Raw genomic sequence first — 20,992 nt, forward strand, 5'->3', positions numbered from 1 at the left:
ACATGTCTTAATTATTGCTAACCAAAATACTCAAGACTTACAAATTAAGGACTTGGGCCGGGCGCGGTGGCTCACGCCTGTAATCCTAACACTTTGGGAGGCCGAGGCGGGCGGATCACGAGGTCAGGCGATCGAGACCATTCTGGCCAACACGGTGAAACCCCGTCTCTACTGAAAATACAAAAAATTAGCCAGGCATCATGGCAGGCGCCTGTAGTCCCAGCTACTCAGGAGGCTGAGCCAGGAGAATGGCATGAATCTGGGAGGCGGAGCTTGCAGTGAGCCAAGATCACGCCACAGCACTACAGCCTGGGTGAATGAACGAGACTCCATCTCAAAAAATTAATTAATTAATTAATTAATTAATTAAGGACTTGTAAATGTCACCCAAAAATGTAAAAATATATTTTGTCAATATAAGGTTGATTCTGCAGAGGGTGCAAAAAAAGAATAGAAATAAGGAATCCTTAAGAATTTGGAAATAGGAAATATAGAAGGCGTCTAAGGAAAAAGAGCTGAGGACTTCATCAGACTTCCCTACTCCAAATGCCAAAAGAAATAACCTAGAAAAATATAAAATCAGGATAAATGAAAGGACTACTGAAAACTGGAAATTATCCAGAAATTTCTAGTAGGAAAAGATCAGAATGATTAGGAAAGCACCTCCCAGAAAGAGTGCAACAGCCTCATATGAAACTACCCAGAAACCATGAAGTCCATGGGTGGTTCGTTCTCAAAGCAGCAAGGATGCCCTTATGGAAGCAGTTGTCACAAAAATTAGGCAGCAGGCACAAAAAACTATGTGGAAGAGATAATATAGGGTTAATAAAACAAAGACATATAGTCAAAAACCTACTATCTTTCCTAAAACTACAGCATACGGGCTGGGAGCAGTGGCTCACGCCTGTAATCCCAGCACTTTGGGAGGCTGAGGTGGGCAGATCATGAGGTCAGAAGATCAAGACCATCCTGGCTAACACTGTGAAACCCCGTCTCTACTAAAAATACAAAAAATTAGCCAGGTGTGGTGGCGGGCACCTGTAGTCCCAGCTCCTCGGGTGGCTGAGGCAGGAGAATGGCGTGAACCCAGGAGGCAGAGCTTGCAGTGAGCAGAGATGGCGCCACTGCACCCCAGCCTGGGCAACAGAGTGAGACTCTGTCTCACTCTGTTACACAGTTTACAACAACAAAACTATAGCATCCATCACATAGAGGAGAAACTCCCCAACACACATATAAGGATTACTCTCAACCCCAGCTCCCTCAAACTTCCTAAGATCAGCACTGGTATCTGATGGTGGCTCCTTGTAAATCAAACTTAATGGAGTATGTGTTATTTGGTTTATGTTTATGTGCAGCCTGCATAACAACCACTCTGTCAACATCATGCACATGTTCATTGTGTTGGTACTAGAAGACTCTATGACACACACAAGCCGATGTCATCTGATGGGTCTATTTTATCCACTTGGCTGTGCAAATCCTCTTCTGTAGTATATGCTTTCTGGTGGACACTAATATGGAACACAAAGATCTTCTCACATTGCAGCTGCTCCCATATATCCATTGATATATGCCTCTAACTCCAGACCTTTTTGTCCTTAATCTTCTAATCTGGTTATCTCTTTTCCTTTAGTGCAATTTTTCCTTCTTATTTGTTTGTTTTTTTTTTTTTTTAAGTAAATAGCTAGGCTTCTAAGCCCTACCACAGAGAGTCAACAGACAAACTGCCCAGGGAAAAGTTATGACCTCAGGCAAAGTGAATTTCTACAGCTAAGGCAGATCCTGAAGAAGCTCACAAATAAAGGCTGCATACTCACACATTCCCTGAAGCTTGACAGTAAGTTATTCTTTGAAGGGACATGCAAAATGTGTCTCTATATCTACAAAAAAAATATAATGTGATGACTGTTTCCCTAGAGGGAAACAAGGCATTTGTAGAGATTTTAAAAAGAGGCCCCCATAGATATCCCATGATCAAAATACTTAGTGGGAATCACACATTATCCAGATGCAATAATTAATAGATTTTTATTTTCTATCTTCATGAAAAAATTCAAAATTTTCCTGCTGTCTCTATCCATTCCAAGTTCACGAAGGAGGGATTCTAGTTATTTGGCTGTGTATAGAGCAAAGAATAGTCAAAAACTTCACAGGGAAAAAAAAAAAAGGCTGAGCAGATATTGAGAGTCAAACGAAAGAACAGAAGCTAAGTAACTGTCTGGGATGTAGAAGGGATATCGTAAGATATCAAGGCAGTGGGGAAAGTGTACATGTGAAGGCCTAAGAATGAGAATGTGATGATTAGGACAGCAGCCTGCTTATGATACAATGACAGACTGCTTATTAGGAGCAGCATATGAGAGGCAGGAAATGGATGGAGATAAGGTTGGAAAAATATTAGGGAACATATTCAAAACTTGTAAACCACGCTGTGGAATGTGAAATTTATGCCAGGGGTGCGAGAACATGGAAATATTAAAGTAGAGTAGTGGTGATATGCTCATATTGTACTTGCACTACAGAAATATCATTGGAACAGCTGTTTGAAAATAGAGTCAAAGGCCGGGCGTGGTGGCTCACGCCTGTAATCCCAGCACTTTGGGAGGCCGAGGCGGGCGGATCACGAGGTCAGGAGATGGAGACCATCCTGGCTAACACGGTGAAACCCCATCTCTACTAAAAATACAAAAAAAAAATTAGCCGGGCGTGGCGGTGTGTGCCTGTAGTCCCAGCTGCTGCGGAGGCTGAGGCAGGAGAATGGCGTGAACCCGGGAGGCGGAGCTTGCAGTGAGCCAAGATGGCACGCCAGTGCACTCCAGCCTGGGTGACAGAGCAAGACTCCGTCTCAAAAAAAACAACAAAACAAAACAAAACAAAAAAACAGAAAATAGAGTCAAAGAGCTCCTCTGCTGTCTTCAAATATAGACAATTTCACAGGATCCTTCTCCCATAATAAGATCTCCTGTATTTCTGAAAGATAAGTCATTGACATTTCTGAAATGTCCAGTTACCTATGCTTCCAAAACTGCTATAATAGAAAATGACATTAAAAATTTTTTGATGAAGCCAGCATGCAAAGAAAAATTACTATTACAGCCAAGAAGGTTTTATACTGGAGTCATTCCATCCGTGTCCAAAATCAGATTTGATGGCCAAGACCAATTAAAATTTACGATGATATCAATTATATATGCAGATTCTGATTCTGTCTATATAGCAGTAAGTGGGCAGGAACAAAAGTGGGTCAAATTCCAAAACTCTGGACAAATATAATGGAGTATTTTACAAATAATGATACAAAATTGACCAAAAGTCATGACCAAACTAAAGATTGTAATAATACTTTGGCAGATTAAAATTTTTAACAAGATAAAGTTTTAACATATAATAATCACAATACAAAGCATAAAAAAAGCTTGTGTCTACTTTCATTATGAATATTGTTGTTCCCAAAGTATAGACCTTCTATTTTATGTTAGGATAAGCTATAACACATGGATTTCTTTTATACTGGGAGCCATTATTCCATCACCCCAAAACTCCCATCAGATTATCTTAGAAAGAAATTTAAAGACTTCAACAAAGACCACACTGTAGTTCAGAAGGGAAGGCCTAGTGTTTATAAGAATAGATAGAAAAGAACATTGGGAAAGGAGACAGGTCATGGGATGTAGAATTAAAAAACAAAAGGGTTACAGAGAAATTGGTTAAAGGCATACAAATAAAATTGTATAGATGGAATAAAGGGAAATTACGGTTAGTAATAACTTATTGTATATTTTTAAATAGCTGGAAGAAAATAATTATAATGGTCCCAATAGAAAGAAAAGATCGATATTTGAGGTGACTGATATCCTACTTACCTTGATTTTATCATTACACATTGTATATAGGTATCAAAATATCACATATCCCCCCAAAATGTGTACAGCTATAATATGTCAATAAAAATCTAAAAAAGGCAATAAGCATGGAGAATATATGAAGTAAAATAAATATTTGAATATACAGATTTCCATCAGGTGCAAGCAAAAGCAATAATCTCTGTTTGCATAATTATTGCAATGGAGAGAGTTGTTTGTATTTATTTAATAAGAAGTATGATGTCTTCAGAATATTTATAAAAGAACAGCAGAGATTAGAAAACATTCAGTGTAGGAACATCCATATGGGGAAAATGAAAAATTCATCCTGCCATACATGGCGATCTATATGGAAAAATACAACTAGTAAATGTTCATGTATCTGAGACTGTTTTGTATCTATATGGAAAAATACAACTAGTAAATGTTCATGTATCTGAGACTGTTTTGTATCTATATGGAAAAATACAACTAGTAAATGTTCATGTATCTGAGACTGTTTTGTATCTATATGGAAAAATACAACTAGTAAATGTTCATGTATCTGAGACTGTTTTGAGGTATGGTCTCATTTTCTATTCCACGATGTATTAACTTTTCCCATCCAATTAAAAATTTTCCTCTTCAGTCAATATTTAATTTTCATTGTCTCATATTTTCCAAAGTATAGGGGTTTCCTGTCCCCTCTTCATGTAGAATTGAAGGTCTGCGATTATTTCCAGCTAAGGAAGCAAAATGCATAAATCTGGAGAGTCTCTGATCAGTAGCAGGAGCACACATTCCACTAAGGACCAAAGAGCACATTCTTTCAACTGTTTTGTCATTCCTGTCTTATTTATGTGAGTTAAGGAATAAAAAATCAAATTATCAGATCATCTCTGTAATTTTCCAAAGAGCTAAAAATAAGACCATCAGAAAATTATTTCCCTTTACTTGCTGATTTCTAGCTCTCTGTTTCATATAACTTGTGTGTGAAAAGCACTTTTGTAACTCTGACCAGTTTTCATTACATCATTGTCTCTCAGATTGCCTCTTTAAGGGATTCTATAGCTTAAGCTGTTTTAAAAAATAGATTTAAGTAAGGGTTAAGGCACCTTTTAGTGTGACAGAAATTCACACCATGTTTGGCATGGTACAGATTTATATAGATTCACTCTCTTAGTCATTCCATTTCCTCCAGTATGGATCCTCGATATGAACAACTAAAGAGTACAACGGCTAATCTTAGTGAATAACCAAGCTAGACTGTCCAAACAACCTGTAGTCATTAATCATTTCTGTGAAATGGAATGCTTTTATTTAACATGCCCAGGTTCTAATTTATATTTCATGAATTAATTTATGTTGAATATGTTTATATTTCAAATTTTATTTATATCTAAGTACAGTACCATGCCAAGAAAACTGAAATTCAGTATGCGTGTGTGTGTGTATATATATGTATATGTTTATGCATATTTTCACAATTTCCTACATGAAGTCAAATTCTTGTAACAATGTTGACTCATAGATGTTTTTCTTTCATTCTATAAAAATTATGAAAAATTTTATGCAGCACAGTCCAATAGATTTGTTGCAATGATGGCTGTGCTTTATATCTATGCCTTCCAAAGTGGCAGCCACTAGCCACACATGGCTATTGTGCACCAGAGATGTGGCTGGTGCAACTGAGGAAATTAATTTTAATTTAATGTAAGTTTAAATAATACTCTGCATTTAAATTTAAGTAACATCTTTGTGTATCTAATGGCTACCACATTAAACAGAACAGATCTATGGCAGTTAGAAACAGTTACTGTGTTCTCATTTTCACAATAATGGGAGAAAACAATTAAGTAGAATTCTTAAGCACAATTCAAAAGTCATAATATTGGATGTAATGTGACTAAAGGAACATTGAAGATGCTCTAACTCACCTTAGAAGAAATGGAGAAACATAAAGGAAAGTTTCTAAAGGAAAGAAAAACAAGTTGTCTTGAAGTAGGACTAGGAGTTAGAGCCAAGTTGATTCTTTGTTCACTTGCAGAAAAAAAAAAAACAATAACCAATTAAAATCATCTTGACCATGCCTACTTTCAAAAATAGATTGTTCTGTTTACTGTGATTGGTGCTTGTGGGATTTCTTCCAGTGTTAACTTAAGCATTAAAAAAGGAATCATCAGAAAAATCCCATAAACTTAAGAGTATCCTCCAAAATACCAAATCAGGTCTCCATTGGATCCCAGAAAAAACTTGTAAATATTTTAGAGCTTGGTAATCCATATTTTCCATATGCCATTTAATATCTCACTCTAAGCAATATGTAATTATCTATTTTTTTATTTCCAGAGGAAGAAAATCATTAATTTATTTATTTTTCCTACCTATGTACTTTTAAACCTAATTCACCATTCATAGTAGCACTAGGAGGCAGTATTAGGGAGCTAATACTAAGTCCTGCTTATGACAATAAATTTAAATTCCCTTACTTTCCTGTTCCCCTTGTTCTCACTTCCTGTTGTGTTTCAGTTGAACTTAACCTCCAAATTGTATTGTTTTGCTCAATTTGTGGTCCTCTTGTCATCCTCCACCAATGGACTTTTACATTGGATGCCTCTAATTTCAGCTGCAGTTCAGTACTGAGCTCTTAATCACTCTCTTGCTCCTCCTGCTCCTGACTACTTTGGGCCACTGTAATTCTTCTCTCGTTGCACTCTAAAAGTAAGACCTCTGTGCCGATTGACTTGACTGATACTCCAAATGGACTTATCATAGTTAAGTAATTTTATAACTTCTATAGATATCTTGTACTCAAAGATACCATTTAGAGCATTATCTATATTTCTGATTTCTTTAAAGAATTTGATTTTAAATTAGAAGTACACAAAGGGCAGTAAGGGATACTGTCTAAGCATTCATCTTTCTGGTCTTTGGATATACCAGATGTGAGAATTAAAGAAAATCACAAATTCATTGATACTCCTCCCATCAAGTGGGTGGGCTCTGTGACAGCTCTAATGAAATGTATTGGAGGGTTTCTTTCTTTTGTGTGTGTGTGTGTCTGTGTGTGTGTGTGTGCATCTGTTCCTGCCTCCAGACCTTTAGAGACTGGCAGCTTCCACTTCATGTTTATTGGAACACTCACTCTTGGAAGTCAGCCATCATGCTGTTAGAAAGCCAAAGCTGCCTCATGGAGAGGACTAGCCTGGCTGAGCAGCCAACATCGAATTTGTTTTCCATGTGAGGAGCCTCCTCAACACCTAAACCTGATTTACATTATGAATCCTGATCTTGAAACTAATTCTATATTGAACTGAAATTTCTGGGGTCTTGAAATGGGGTGAGTGTATTTTTCATGTGGGAATATTGTAAAGAGTTTTTGGCCAGAGGTTTACTGTGACAGGTCAAAAATGATCATATATTCCTTACATTTCTCTCACTGAAAGTTGGAGTCCATACCCACTTTCCTTCAATCTGTGGACTCTATAGCTACTTGAGTATAGTATAAGTGACAGATTACGAGACTGAAAACTTTCAATTCCTCTCTCTTGAAATACTCACTCTTAGGTGCCAGCCACCATACTGTGAGGGAGCTGAAGTAAGCCCACATGAGGAAGAATTGAGGCCCCAAGCCAACAGCTGCAGCTAAGATCCAAGCTCTCAACCAGTACCAGTTCATCCGTTATGTGAGTAGCTGCTCCAGCCATGGTTGAGTCACCACAGCTGATAGCACATACAGCAAAGACTTGCACACCATAGAGTCCATCCTAGATTCTTCATCCACAAAGTCAGGAGCAATATAAAATTTCTATTTCAAGCCAATATGTTTTGGCATTATTAACCAAAAATAGATTATTCAAATCCTAGAGTATTTTCACAGTAGAATGATTCTGCTCTATGTGGGATTATCGTCACACAAATCTTTTCAGAGCTAGTTTCGTTCAGTACTTAGTACTCACTTAAATGAAATATCGTAAGAACGTATACTCAGTCTTAGGTATCTTTATACTCTCAAGTCAATCACATTATCTTTTTTGTATTTGTTTTGTTAAGTGTTTATTTGTAAATACCTACTCCTGCCATAATTAGAACACAAGTTCCATAAATTAAAGGAATTTGTTTGACTTGTTATTTGCTATATCACTTTCACTTAAAGTAATACCTCAATATACATGCACTTATTGTATATTTATTGAATAAATAAATTACTAATTCTGTTCTACTAACTTTACTATAAAAGAGGATCTGATTATGTGGTAATAGAGACAGAGAATATTAGAAGCTTATCGGTCCATCTTCTGTGTTCCCAAATCCTTTCTCATTATTTCTCAAATATTGAGTCATCAATTAAGAAACTAGATTATAAATGACTCAAATCTTCGTAACTGACCAATGACAATGATATCTTACACCTACAACCCAAATATCCAGATAGTTGTAATGTTGGCTGGTTGATCACAAACCAATGTAATTTGATTTGACCTGGATAAATGTGTTATGATAAATTAGAAAAATCAACATCAAAATCTGCTGTTCAATCACACAACCAAAAAAAATCCAATCTGTGGCTGCAGTTAGAGTATTTTTCATGGATTGCAGTGGCACCATCATGGCTGACTGCAACCTTGGCATCCCCGGCTCAAGAGACTCTCCCAACTCAGCCTACCAAGTACTTACAAACTACAGATGTGTGCCACCATGCCTGGCTAATTGTTTTTTGTTTGTTTTGCTTTGTTTTTATGTAGAGATAAGGTCTCACTATGTTGCCCAGGCTGGTCTTGAACTCCTGAGCTCAAATGATCCTCTTGCTTCAGCCTCCCAAAATGCTAGGATAACAGGCATGAGTGACCATGCTGGGCCTGCCTCTCTGATCTCACATATTTTGAGTTAGATGATAGTTTTATACACACACGTGCACATACACACACGCACACACATTCTCAAAAACATAAACGCTTTACTCCACTTCTTTTTACCTAATTCAGGGCACTCTTGCTGTCACATTTGTGCAGAAGCATCTATAACTGTGTGTTATCCTTTTGCAGTGTGTGGATTTATTTCTTGGAAAATAAAAGATCACAGTTTTTTTTTAATCTAACTTTTAGAGAGAAAATTCATGCCTGTGGGATCTAGAAGACATACTCCTTTCTTTTTAGTTCTGCTAGTACCCTATGTGCCTTTACCAAAACCTTATTGAATGGATTTCAGAAAGTCTTTAATTGTCATCTCCTTCCCCTTTGTATTCTACAAAATTCCCAACAATATCAATGAATAAGAAGGAAGTCTTAAGGCTCCAGGAATCCCCTCAGGGAGACTAACTTTCAGAATTTTAGGTAAGTGGCTGACTGGACAGATGTGTAAGGTAGCATTATATTTTCCTAATAAGTGTATAATGTAGCACTCTTATACTGCCCAAGAGAATGGCTAAATGTACTTAACTAACATTACCTGTGGCTCAGTTGAAGCAATTTAGTTTTCTCTCCTAAAATACAGATTTATTTATTTATTTATTTTTGCCAGGGGGGGGATAGTTCCTCAAGAAAATTCCCATTAAAATTTGCATTGTAAAAGTACAACTGAGTCAGCTGTTATACCCTTGATTGTAGAAATATAAAAGGCAAAGTCTCTTTGTTATCAACATATTAGAGCAATCATTATAAAACTGTTAAATCATGAGGAAAATTGACCCTGAAAATTAGATCTTGAAAGAGAATTATTCCTTACATGCTTCTCATGAATTTAAAATTTCCTAAGTACTATTTTCCAAATGGTTCAGTTTTCCAGTATCTGTTAAAACACTTATTAAAACTTATTTAGAGTTTGCTTGTTTGAAATTTCCTGTTATCTATGAGGTTTCTTTTTTCTTTTTCATTGACATAAAAATGTCCTATGTCAAATTTCAAGGGAACCACACATTATTATCTCCCAGGACCCTTGAGAGAACCAAAGCAATCACACTAGTATTCCCCCAGTTTCCACTCTCAGATGCTTCTGAATCCTGTCATCCAAATCATGGTGGTGCTAATACATTCCCAAGCACTGAGGACTCAGAGGAGCATGATGCTTCAATGTGTTTATAGAATACATTTCATATAGACAGGCACGAAAGGAACAGTTTGCATCATCATCTGCCAAAAAGAATCCATCTGTCAGAGAACGGTGGAAGCTGATCTCAAACAAGTTCACATTAAAAAACAAAATCTCAATTCCCATTCTATGCACTTCATTTCCTTGAGCCTAATTATCAATATGCATATAAATGGGGAAAAATACTTCCTGGTTACACTTCACAATTCTAATCCTGGCAAGAAACAACAATAACTGCTTTACCATCATTTTGCAGGGGGCTGTACCACACAGCTGAGAATATCGGGGCTGAAAATGTCAGGCCAATTGCTATTGTAGCCAATGTGAAGTTTTACTGCTCGTGACAAAAGGGGTGTGTGAACAACAAAAATATTGTCTCATCTCCTTAGTGTTAACTAATCCTGGCTGAACCCCAAAGAAGAAACACAGCCCAGTTTCCCTGAAAAGCCTTCATTTAGTAGTTGCTTTCTGATAAAGTTTTAAAATTTCTGCTCAGTTAACCATGGAAGAAACACAGGTCTTCAAAGAGAAAAAAAAAAAATGAAAAGATAAATTTTAGAGACTAAAATCCAAATGTTCAGTAAAAATGCAAAAGGAAATTGAATTATTTGCTTCACAGTTTTTTTTTTTTTTTTTTTGAGATGGAGTCTCGCTCTGTTGCTCAGGCTGGAGTGCAGTGGCACGTTCTCAGCTCACTGTAACCTCTGCGTCCCGGGTTCAAGTGATTCTCCTGTCTCAGCCTCCTGTGTAGCTGGGATTATAGGCACACACCACCACCCGCAGCTAATTTTTGTATTTTTAATAGAGACAGGGTTTCACCATATTGGCCAGGCTGGTCTCAAACTCCTGACTTCGTGATCTGCCCGTTTCAGCCTCCCAAAGTGCTGGAATTACAGGTGTGAGCCACCATGCCTGGCCTTCACAAAATATTCTTAACTTACAGAAACTATTTGTGCATATTCTTTAAGAACTGCACTCTCAAATTTTTAAATTTATTTTTGATTTTTATTTGTATTCATTTAAGGGGTATAAGTGTAATTTTGCTACATTATATGAATATATTGCATAGTGGGGAAGTCAGGGCTTTTAGTGTCTATATCACCCGAATAACTTACTTTGTACTCTTTAAGAAATTCTCCGTCAACCCGTTCCTCAACCCTTCCCCCCTTCCCAGCATCCGCTGCCTCTCATTCCACAATCTATGTTCACGTTATTTATTTGTTTATTTATTTATTTATTTAGAGACGGAGTCTTACTCTGTCGCCAGGCTGGAGTGCAGTGGCGCAATCTCGGCTCACTGCCACCTCCGCCTCCTGGGTTCAAGTGATTCTCCTGCCTCAGCCTCCCAAATAGCTAGGACTACAGGCCCCTGCCACCACGTCTGGGTGATTTTTTGTATTTTTAGTAGAGACGTAGTTTCACCATGTTGGCCAGAATGGTCTTAATCTCTTGACCTCGTGATCCATCTGCCTTGGCCTCCGAAAGTGCTGGGATTACAGGAGAGAGCCACCACGCCAGGCCTCTGTTCACATTATTTATCTCCCACTTATAAATGAGATAATATGGTATTGTCTTTCTGTTTCTGAGTTGTTTCACTTAAGATAATGGCCTCCAGTTCCATTCATGTTGCTGCAAAAGACATTTCCTTCTTTTTATGGCTGAATAGTATCGTGTGTGTGTGTGTGTGTGTGTGTAATCCTGTATATACATACGTATATATATACACACATACATATTTGTGACAGTTTCTTTATCCAATCTGCCATTGATGGACACTTAGGTGGATTCCATACCTTTGCTATTGTGAATATTGCTATGACAAACATATGAGCTCAGATATCTTTTGATATAATTACTTCTTTTCATTTGAGTATTTGCTGGGTCAAATGATAATTCTCCTTTTAGTTCTTTGAGAAATCTCCATACTATTTTCCACAAAGGTTGCACAAATATACATTCCCAAATAGTATAAGCATTCTCTTTTCTCCACATGTTAACCAACATCTGTTATTTTTGTCCTTTTAATAATAGCCATTCTGACTGACATAAGATGATATCTCATTATGGTTTTAATTTGCATTTATCTGATGATTAGCGATAAGCATTTTTTCATATGCTTGTTGTCCATTTTTTGTCTTCTTTTGAAAAGTGTCTATTTATGTCCTTAGTCCACTTTTTAATGGTATTATTCATTTTTTGTTTGTTTTCTTACTTTGTTAAGTTCCTTGCACATTCTGGATATTAGTTCCTGTAAGATACAGCTTGGAAATATTGCACTGTCTCAATTTTAATATGATTTAATTACATGTAGCTTAAAAATATGAGAACTTACACAAGGAGAGGTAAATCTCTACTTTCTGAAATATGAGTTGAAAAATCATTGTGCTAAAATTATTTGAAAAATTCAATATTTGGAAAATATTTAATTGCCAAAGCATAAATTTCTATGCTTTATGTCAGGCAATGTTCTAAGATTAGGGTTCTAGCAGTAAACAAAACTGAGAACACTTGTTTTCATGGGGCTTGTATTTTAGTGAGTAGATGTTTTTAGTAATACGATATTGGAAGTAGTTTGTTTTAATGAAAATATTATATTTTTGAGTGTTTTTGCATATTTCCTATAAGACACTGTATGTACTTCCTTTCTCTTCCCAAAAAGAAGAAAATGCTCTTCTTTTTCATTAAAAAAATAAAATACCTGAGTCTTCATCAACCTTCTAAATATTTCTCTAGATTTGAAGGTGGAATCTGTTGATGAAAACTGGTAGAAAGATTTAAATTTCTAACTGCAGTGATCATAGATCACATTATTTTATCTGTTAGATATATTATTTCTGTTGAAATAACTCAGTTTATAATGTTATATTTCATTTAGTATTCATGCATTTTTTTAGATTATAAAAATTACAGAATGTTTATAAAACAGATCTAGGTTAGTGCAAATCATAAAAACTAGATTGGAGGGCAAACAGAAAAACAGAATTGAAGGCAAAATTTTAAGAATCTGTTAAATATGTGTCAATAAGTAGGTACATAATATTTTATGCCTTTAGTTTTCCTGATTGACTAAAATTTTTCCACGACCTTCTTTGAAATTTCAATTTGAAAAAACACTGAAAGGAAAAGGAAAAGATTTCTGTGCATTTAATAAGAACCCCAATGAAAACAATTCATTTATATTTATGTAATGCTTTTCAATATTTCAATTATTTTGCATACACTTTTTGTTATGAGGACAGTCTAATGAAACAGGTTTACTTCATTAAGATTCCAATCTGTAGTTGAGATAACTAAGACTCCAGTAGCTTCAATGGTAAGTAATCTAACAATGAATTATTTGTGAGTTTCCCACCAAAATCTGTCAGAGTTATTTTTGCTTTATTCATTGTATTGTCTTCATTAAAATGAACTTTGTCTATTATAAAAATTTTTTAAAATAAGAACTTGTCACACATTTCTATGCATGCTTATAGATACTTAAATAGGAAAAATACATTCTTCTCACTTTAGTCCATCTGCCATCCACTAAGGCATTGCTCCTCAGACGTTAATGTACATACCAATTATTTGGGGAGCTTGGTAAAAATGGAGATTCTGAACAATAATTCTGGGATGTGCCAGATATATGACTCTCTAACACGTTCCCAGGTGATGTCAATGCTGCTAGCACAAAAGTCATACTTCGAAAAGCAAGGCTGTAAAGTGTTTAAAAGAAGTGTGGTTAAGGGACTAATTCTGCTACCACTGAAGATCTTCTTTTGTGTGTCCAGATAAACTTGTACCTACGAGTGTGTGAAGATTTCTTACCTATCTTCTTTCAAGCTATTTAGAATTTTACTTTCTAAAATCTCTTAAACTTGGACTTTATTGGTGAGCTTTGTCTGTAAGGGCTAAGTAAATTAAACATTTCCCCTTTCTGGGCCATGTCTCTTTGTCCCAACTGCATGCAAAAAAACTAATATATATTCACCCCCATTGTTTTTCCACACTAAGAAAATTATATAAAATAGTACATTTAGAGATGTAAGTATATTTTTAATATATTTATTTGCTTTTTAAAAATGTGATCATATTATACATACTCTCTGCTCAGTATCTTACGGTTTTTACTTAATAGATCAAAAAGAGAAAACTTCTGAGTGAGGATTCTCTTTATTATCTTCATATTTTCCATAGTTAAATATTCCATATTTTATTTAATCATTTTCTTATAGATTAATATTTACCTTATTTTATGTTTTCCACAATCCAGTTGCAATTAACATCCTTGTAGCTATATGATTGAGGCTTTTATTTCCATAGGATATATTCACAGAAGACACGTTAAATATACACATTTACATTTCAATGCATTTCACCTAAGAGATTTCCAAGTACTGTAAAATGTACATTTCCACTAGCAATATATTGTAATGTCTTTTTTTGTTCTGTCAACATTAGTTGTTGCTGAGAGAAAAACATATTGAACATATTATTTATTGAAATGTAATAACAATAAATTATTTTTTGCTTTAAGTTTTCAGAATGTATGGCCTTGCAGTCTTACAGTTATTAACTTAGTTGCAAACATTAATTCTAATCAATAATAGGTATATTAACTTTGTTTATACTGTATTTTGTGAATCAGCATATGTTTAAAACTTTAGGTCAGGCTGTGGTGGCTCACACCTGTAAACCTAGCACTTTGGGAGGCTAAGTCTGGAGGATTGATTGAGCCCAGGAGTTTGAGAGCAGCCAAGGCAACATAGCATGAAGCCATCTATACAAAACAAAACTTTATATAGTTAAATATGTCTACCTTTATGTTTTTCATAGTTTCTAGGTTTCTTGACATGGTTATAAGCTTTCTCCAACTAATAGTATGTTTGTTTAATCTCTTACATCTTATTTTAACATACTTAGTTTTTACCCTTAATTTACATTTATGTAAAATGTGTTTGTATAAGTAGCATGGCTTAATCATCTGTATTTTCTCCCACTTGGAATGGTATTTTGGTCAACATATTTGTTAAATCAGTCATGTTTCCACAAAATTAAAATACACCACTGTCAAACATAAAATTTTTAACGATGCATGCACTAGAATCCATTTGTTTCACTCTTGGATTACTTTATTCTTATAGCAATGGCAATTTAAAATTCTGGTGGTTTTGCATTGTTTTACTATAAGTCTATTATTCTGCAACTATTCTACTTTGTTATAAGTGACCTGGGTATTCTCAGGCATTTATTTTTCAAATGGAATTTGAGATATTTTTACCTAACCAAAGAAATAACACATGTGATTCCAATGGAAATTACATTAAATGTATAATATAATTCAGAAAGAACTGACAATTTTATTGTATTAATCTTCCTATCAAAAGCACAGCATGTCATTCTATTATTCATATTTTCTTTTGCATTAAGATTAAGCAGTTTTCAAAATATAGCATAACACTAGATATACTTGATCTATTTTCTTATGCAGTGCTTGCTTTTATATATTTCATTGTTATTATAGTTTTTCACTTCTATATTTTGTTGACTTACTCAAGATGCTACAAATTGCATTTTAATTTTCCCTTTGGGTACTTCTGCTTCCATTTATGACAGATTACTTGTATTAGACCAACTTATCCTTTCAAGAAGAAATAAAACCACTGTAAGAAATGCCAAAGACTGCTCATTAAATGTGATAGAGTGCAGTTAAGAAAGCCTGAATTTTATAGGGCCAAGATCATGGAGAGAAAAGTATTGACATGAGCCAGACATTCTCTGCCACTTTTCCTTCCAAATATTTGTTGATTAATAACAATAGAAAACTTAGCAAACAAGCAGAAACTGTGGTTCAGAATTTATGGTGGTCTCATGGGGTTAGGGGGCTAAAAAATTTCAATGCAAGCCTACAAATTATGTTAATACTAGAAGAGAAAGATCCTGTGGAAAAGGGAACTGCGGAAAAATGAGCTTGCCTTTCTGTGCTGTTTTTATCCTTGAGGCATTAGCAATTTCATACAGTCATAGGGAAAAGGCTAAGAAATTGAGGGAACACATATTCAGGATCTAAATTAGGTATCAGCAATTTGGGATACTCAAATTAAATTCATCCCAACATCTGTTTTTGTAAATAAAGTTTTATTGGAACAAAGACACAGCCATTTATGTATGTGCTGTCTGACCTACAAAGCCTAAAATATTAATCATTTGGTCATTCAAAGGAAAAGTGTGCTGACTCCTGTTTCAACCCAACATTTTGATTGCAGAAAGGAGTTTCTTAGCAAGTGTGTTAGGAAAAGAGGTATACCGTAGGACTGCCTAACAAAAAGCCAATAGGAAATTGGCTAACCTTCACAAAGACTGAAATATCCTATCCCTATTTAGACCAGGAAAAGTTTATCTTTCTTCAAAATGTAAAATATATTTCCAGGAATACGAGAAGGTAGAATAGAAATGATAGAAATTAAAAAGAAAAAAAAATCAGACAAAAGAAACAAAGGCAGAGATGATGGAGGTATAAGAATTCTAGACACAAATTTTAAAATTACTGTGATTAATATATTCCAGAGAAAATGGAAAAACTGAAGATTCATACCAGAAAACTGGAATCCCTAAAAATAGAAAATCTTGGAAATGCTAAGTCTGAGAAACACAGCTAACTGAAATTAAACATGTAGTGAGTAAATTAAAAGTAGCATAACGAACAGAAGACAAGCAAGGTAGAAGATAGTAGAGAAATATCCAGGAAAATAAAGAAAAGAACAAAAGAGCTAATGGTCTGTCATTCGTCTAAGTGAATTTGCAATAGAGAGAAGAGAAGTAATAGGGAAGAATGGTAACTGAAGAAATATTGGTTGTGAACTTCTCAAATGTGATCATCAAGCCACAGATGTAAAATGTTTATTGCTTTTGTTTAAAATACAATTTTTGAAGTTAAATTGAAACTGTTACTTCTATTGAAAATATTCTTCTCCTAACAGCAATCTTATTTGTGTCTGTTCTCCTTCTTTTGCTTTTTCTGTCTGATGGGTTGCCTTCTCTTGTTTTCTCATTAAAGCTCATTCCTAATACTGGAGTGACATGGCAGTGATGTGGAGAGAGGTGCAAAACAATGTATTCCTTGCCTAAGAAGAGACAACAGTCAAGTTTTCAGTTTCATGTTACTCTAATTTTTAGGGTACAGAGAGCTCAACATACATGCCAGTGTTTTGTCCCACACCTCCTCTGGTGCAGAGGACCAGCTAGTCCTCCATGAAACACTCAAAAAAAAGATGCAGTCTCTCCCAATATGAGGGATGGGATCCAGGATATCCACAGGCCAGGTTCTCTTTGGAGTCCATCTGATTTCTTTAGATCTTCATCATAAACTTCCCTCCACTTGTTCCAAAGTGACATGAAGCCCAGTGGGGAAAATTAATACACCAGCCCTCTCTTTGAGACTCCACTTAAATCTGAGGCCTTGCTACCAGACCCTAAGCCTCAGCAGCTCTGTGGCAAGTGAGAGATAAAGTAGTTTAGTGGCAATTAGGATAATGACAGCAGGGCAGTAAGTTTTGAAGCTGCCATCATTTTTTATTCTTGTAAACTTGCTTCTTTAAAAATGTATTTAAATATACTGTTTCTTCAGAAATATTTATTCTTCCAAAAGCCTTTTTTAGACATACTCAATTCTAAAGGAAATTTCATGCAACTGAAATAAAAGCCAAGAACAGATGACTATTCTTATATGATAGTTAAACCAAACAGATCATTAGGGGTAACACCACTATAATAGTTTTTTCTTTTCGTGTGCCAAATAGTTATGTGCAGAATATAATTTGACTAATAGTATCTCCTTTTGAATGTACTCCATAAAAATCTATTGTAGAATCCAGGCCAAAATAATTAGTATTTAGACACATCGATTTCAATAGGAAGTTATGAAAATAGAATCATTTCTTCTTTTAAGCATAGATTTGTTGATATATTTTTCATAGTTTAAAAATTCCTCATGAGATTAAAAAATGATAACTGTACATTTTTGAGCCAACTGACTTGATCAGGGAGGTATGACGTTGAACATTATATAGGAAATTGCACAGAGATATGTTCAATATACTTTATATTAAAAAATGCCACTTTTCCAATGATTATATCATAAATAGAAGTAAATACATAGATTATCAAACATTCGGCAGTCAAGAACTCCCCATGGGCCAAATATATTGATTTACTAGGATGGAAGTTCTTTTCTTGTTTTCTGGATTTCAAATGACACTGCACTGGCAGCAAACAAAGCTGAACCAAATTAACACTGAACAATGAAGAAAAATGAGTCTGGCATCTTAGCCCAGGGGATTTTGCCAAGGGAACATAGTTTCTTTCCCGATTTCTAAATGATTTCTATTTTCAGAGGATAAAATGAATCTCCTAGTTCACACTAGTAAAAAAAAAAAATTGGAATCAAGAAAAATTAAATGAATTTAAGGAGAAATGCTAATTATAATAATCCATATTTATATAATAAATGTATATCTCAGTGTACTATGATTAAAAGTCATAATACTTTTGATTTATCAATATAATATATATATGCAAGGTGGCAAGTAATTACCTGAGGCAAACTTGCATTTGTAGGTAGTATTGTTAGAAGAATTTCAAATACTGATTATCCATGATTGTTCAGATACAGAGATGCACTCACAGAATCCCCACCAACCACTGAATTATGCCCAGTGTCCGTGTTAAAAGGACTTCCAAGAGATACCGCAATAACTGAATTATACAAATGAGGGAATGGAGAACAAAAGAGATTGAACTATTAACTTTTAGTCACCTCTTGATAGAGTTGGAGATCTCAGGTTTCCAGACTTCTACAGAAGGGAACATATTATTATGTCCATTTAATGACCAGATATCAACTAATATTCAATAGGAACAGCTGGAATTTTCTCACGTCTACTTACTATAAATTTTAGGTATATTTCTCACTCAATTTTATGACCTTTAAAGAAGACAATTATCCATCAAATTATCTGGAGTAGAAAGAGAGAAATATATTGTTATAGGAGATAGAAAGAAATAATTTGGGTAGACAGGGCAAAGGGAGTCCCTGGCAGAAAACTTTCCTTCAAACTAAAAGCAGCTCTGAAGTAGCTTTCTTTCTAACCTCATGCAGTTCAAAGAAATCACTTCTCTTCTAACAAAGAGCAACCTGAAAGATCAGGCTGTAAAAACACAGATAAACAACTGGGGCACAGAAGGAGGTGGGGGAGTCTCCCGGTTAATCACGAAACTACATACTCATAAAATGGGCCCCAGTAAAAACACTGGGACTTAATAAGCACATTTCTTTCCCTATAGGCACACTAAGATATGGAAGCTAAAAGACGACTAAGAGGATTCTGTGGATATTACAAGATATTGCAGACTGTGAGTACCTGGGTACAGGAAAATGGCTTACCCTTTGTACCACCTCATAAGAGAAAGTCAAGCAGTTAAAACTCACCCCCACCCCCTTTTTGGGGAACCTAAGGCTCAAAAAGCCTTTAACCAGCTAAAGTGTACCTTACTTAAAACACCAGCCCTCAGTCATCCCATAGGGAAAACTTTCAGTCTCTATGTATCAGAAAGGAAGGAAATAGCCCTGGAAGTTTAAGCTAAGGCTTGAGGTCCAACTCAACAGCCAGTAGGTTGCTTGAGCAAGTAACATAACTGGTGTCTAAAGGATGGTCAGCCTGCCTCCAAGCAGTTACAGTGGTGACTTTTCTGGTGCCAGAGGCTACTGACTTAACCATGGGGAATAACAACTGTGTGCACCCCACACAGTATAGCAGGACTGCTGTCCTTTAAGGAAAGGCTCTGGCTACTGTAAAATCGCCTCCTCAAATATCAAACTTTTCTGCTAAAGGGATTTGCAGTCCACTCGAAAACCTGTCCTTGCCTGAGCCCAGCCACTTTCTCCCAGAGAAAACTGGAGAACCTGAACATAACTGTGAACAGGCAGTGGAGCAAACTGGTAAGAGAAATAATAAGAATCACTGTTTGCATTCTCTGTAAAGATTTAATTAATGAAAAATGATTGTCTTAAAGGGTGCTCAGCTTAAGCGAAAGTAGATATCCAAGTTATGAGTATATTTAAAAGGCCTTTATGTTTTTCTCTTCATAGATCTTGTTTTCCTAGAAAAGGATTTTATCTCAGTCGACTGAATTACTTTTTTCACTGTGTCTTGCCACTCTTCGTGCATGCATCAAAGACCCTAATATGACTTCTGGTGGCCTGGGACTCCTTGGGAAAACAGAAAAGGGGCCACAAATCCCATTTTGGGAACAATCTGTTTTACTCATGGAACCCCTGGAATTAGAGGTGTGTAAGTACCTCTCAAAATCTGTCTTTGTCTTCTGGCTATGCTTTTTATGAGGCCCTGGAATTTGTAGTCCTAGCCCTGTTCTTAGAGTGTCTCACTAGGAGGCGTAATAATCCAATTAGGAAACTAGCCAATGAAAAATCTCATAACTACTGGATCTTCTTCTGTTTATCTGTGTGGTTACATATGTGTTATGTGTGTAATATCTATTAAAAAGGGCTCTAATTAATTGGCCTAAGAACAGTAAGCACTTAAATAAAATATTTTTAAGGGAAAAGTAAAAGCTGTGTTACTTTTCAGTTCACATGACTTTAATCTTTACAAATAAAAAGTCCTAGAAATTATTGGTAAAATACAAATGTCTTCAAGGTGTAAAAATGTGGTCTAAATTATGCAGGCCAGATACTAGGTTTGCTAAATGTTTTAAGGTTGTAAACTCTTCTTTGGCCTTTAAAAACTGTCAACTCACCTGCCTCACAATTGGTAAGGCCTGGGAACATAGGGAAGTTACCATGCCCGTAACTATCCTAAAAGGAGTCAAACTTTATCTGCATCTAGCACATAATTAAAACAACCTACTAGATTTCACATTAAAGTTGAAAATTTCTAAGAGTTACCATTATGACATGTAATTGAAATTACTAAAAAGAAATCTACCTGCAAGGTGTATAAAAAACAGTAAAATGTGTTTTTATTTAAAGATTATAAGAAAGCATGGAAATATACATTTTATCT

General features: G+C 35.4%; 1 long non-coding RNA gene and 1 pseudogene across 1 annotated transcript; one reads left to right on the forward strand and one right to left on the reverse strand.

Moving 5' to 3' along the window:
• LOC100609813 (beta-glucuronidase-like) overlaps positions 1-20,992 on the reverse strand; it is a 46,898-nt pseudogene that overhangs the window by 17,475 nt on the left and 8,431 nt on the right.
• Positions 1,491-20,256, forward strand: LOC107974788 (uncharacterized). The gene is made up of 4 exons (XR_001717795.3): positions 1,491-1,840; positions 7,413-7,531; positions 19,254-19,322; positions 20,059-20,256. It is a non-coding gene; the product is annotated as an uncharacterized LOC107974788 (long non-coding RNA).

Source organism: Pan troglodytes, chromosome 4 (genome assembly GCF_028858775.2).
Source record: "Pan troglodytes isolate AG18354 chromosome 4, NHGRI_mPanTro3-v2.0_pri, whole genome shotgun sequence".
NCBI classification, from domain to species: Eukaryota; Metazoa; Chordata; class Mammalia; order Primates; family Hominidae; genus Pan; species Pan troglodytes.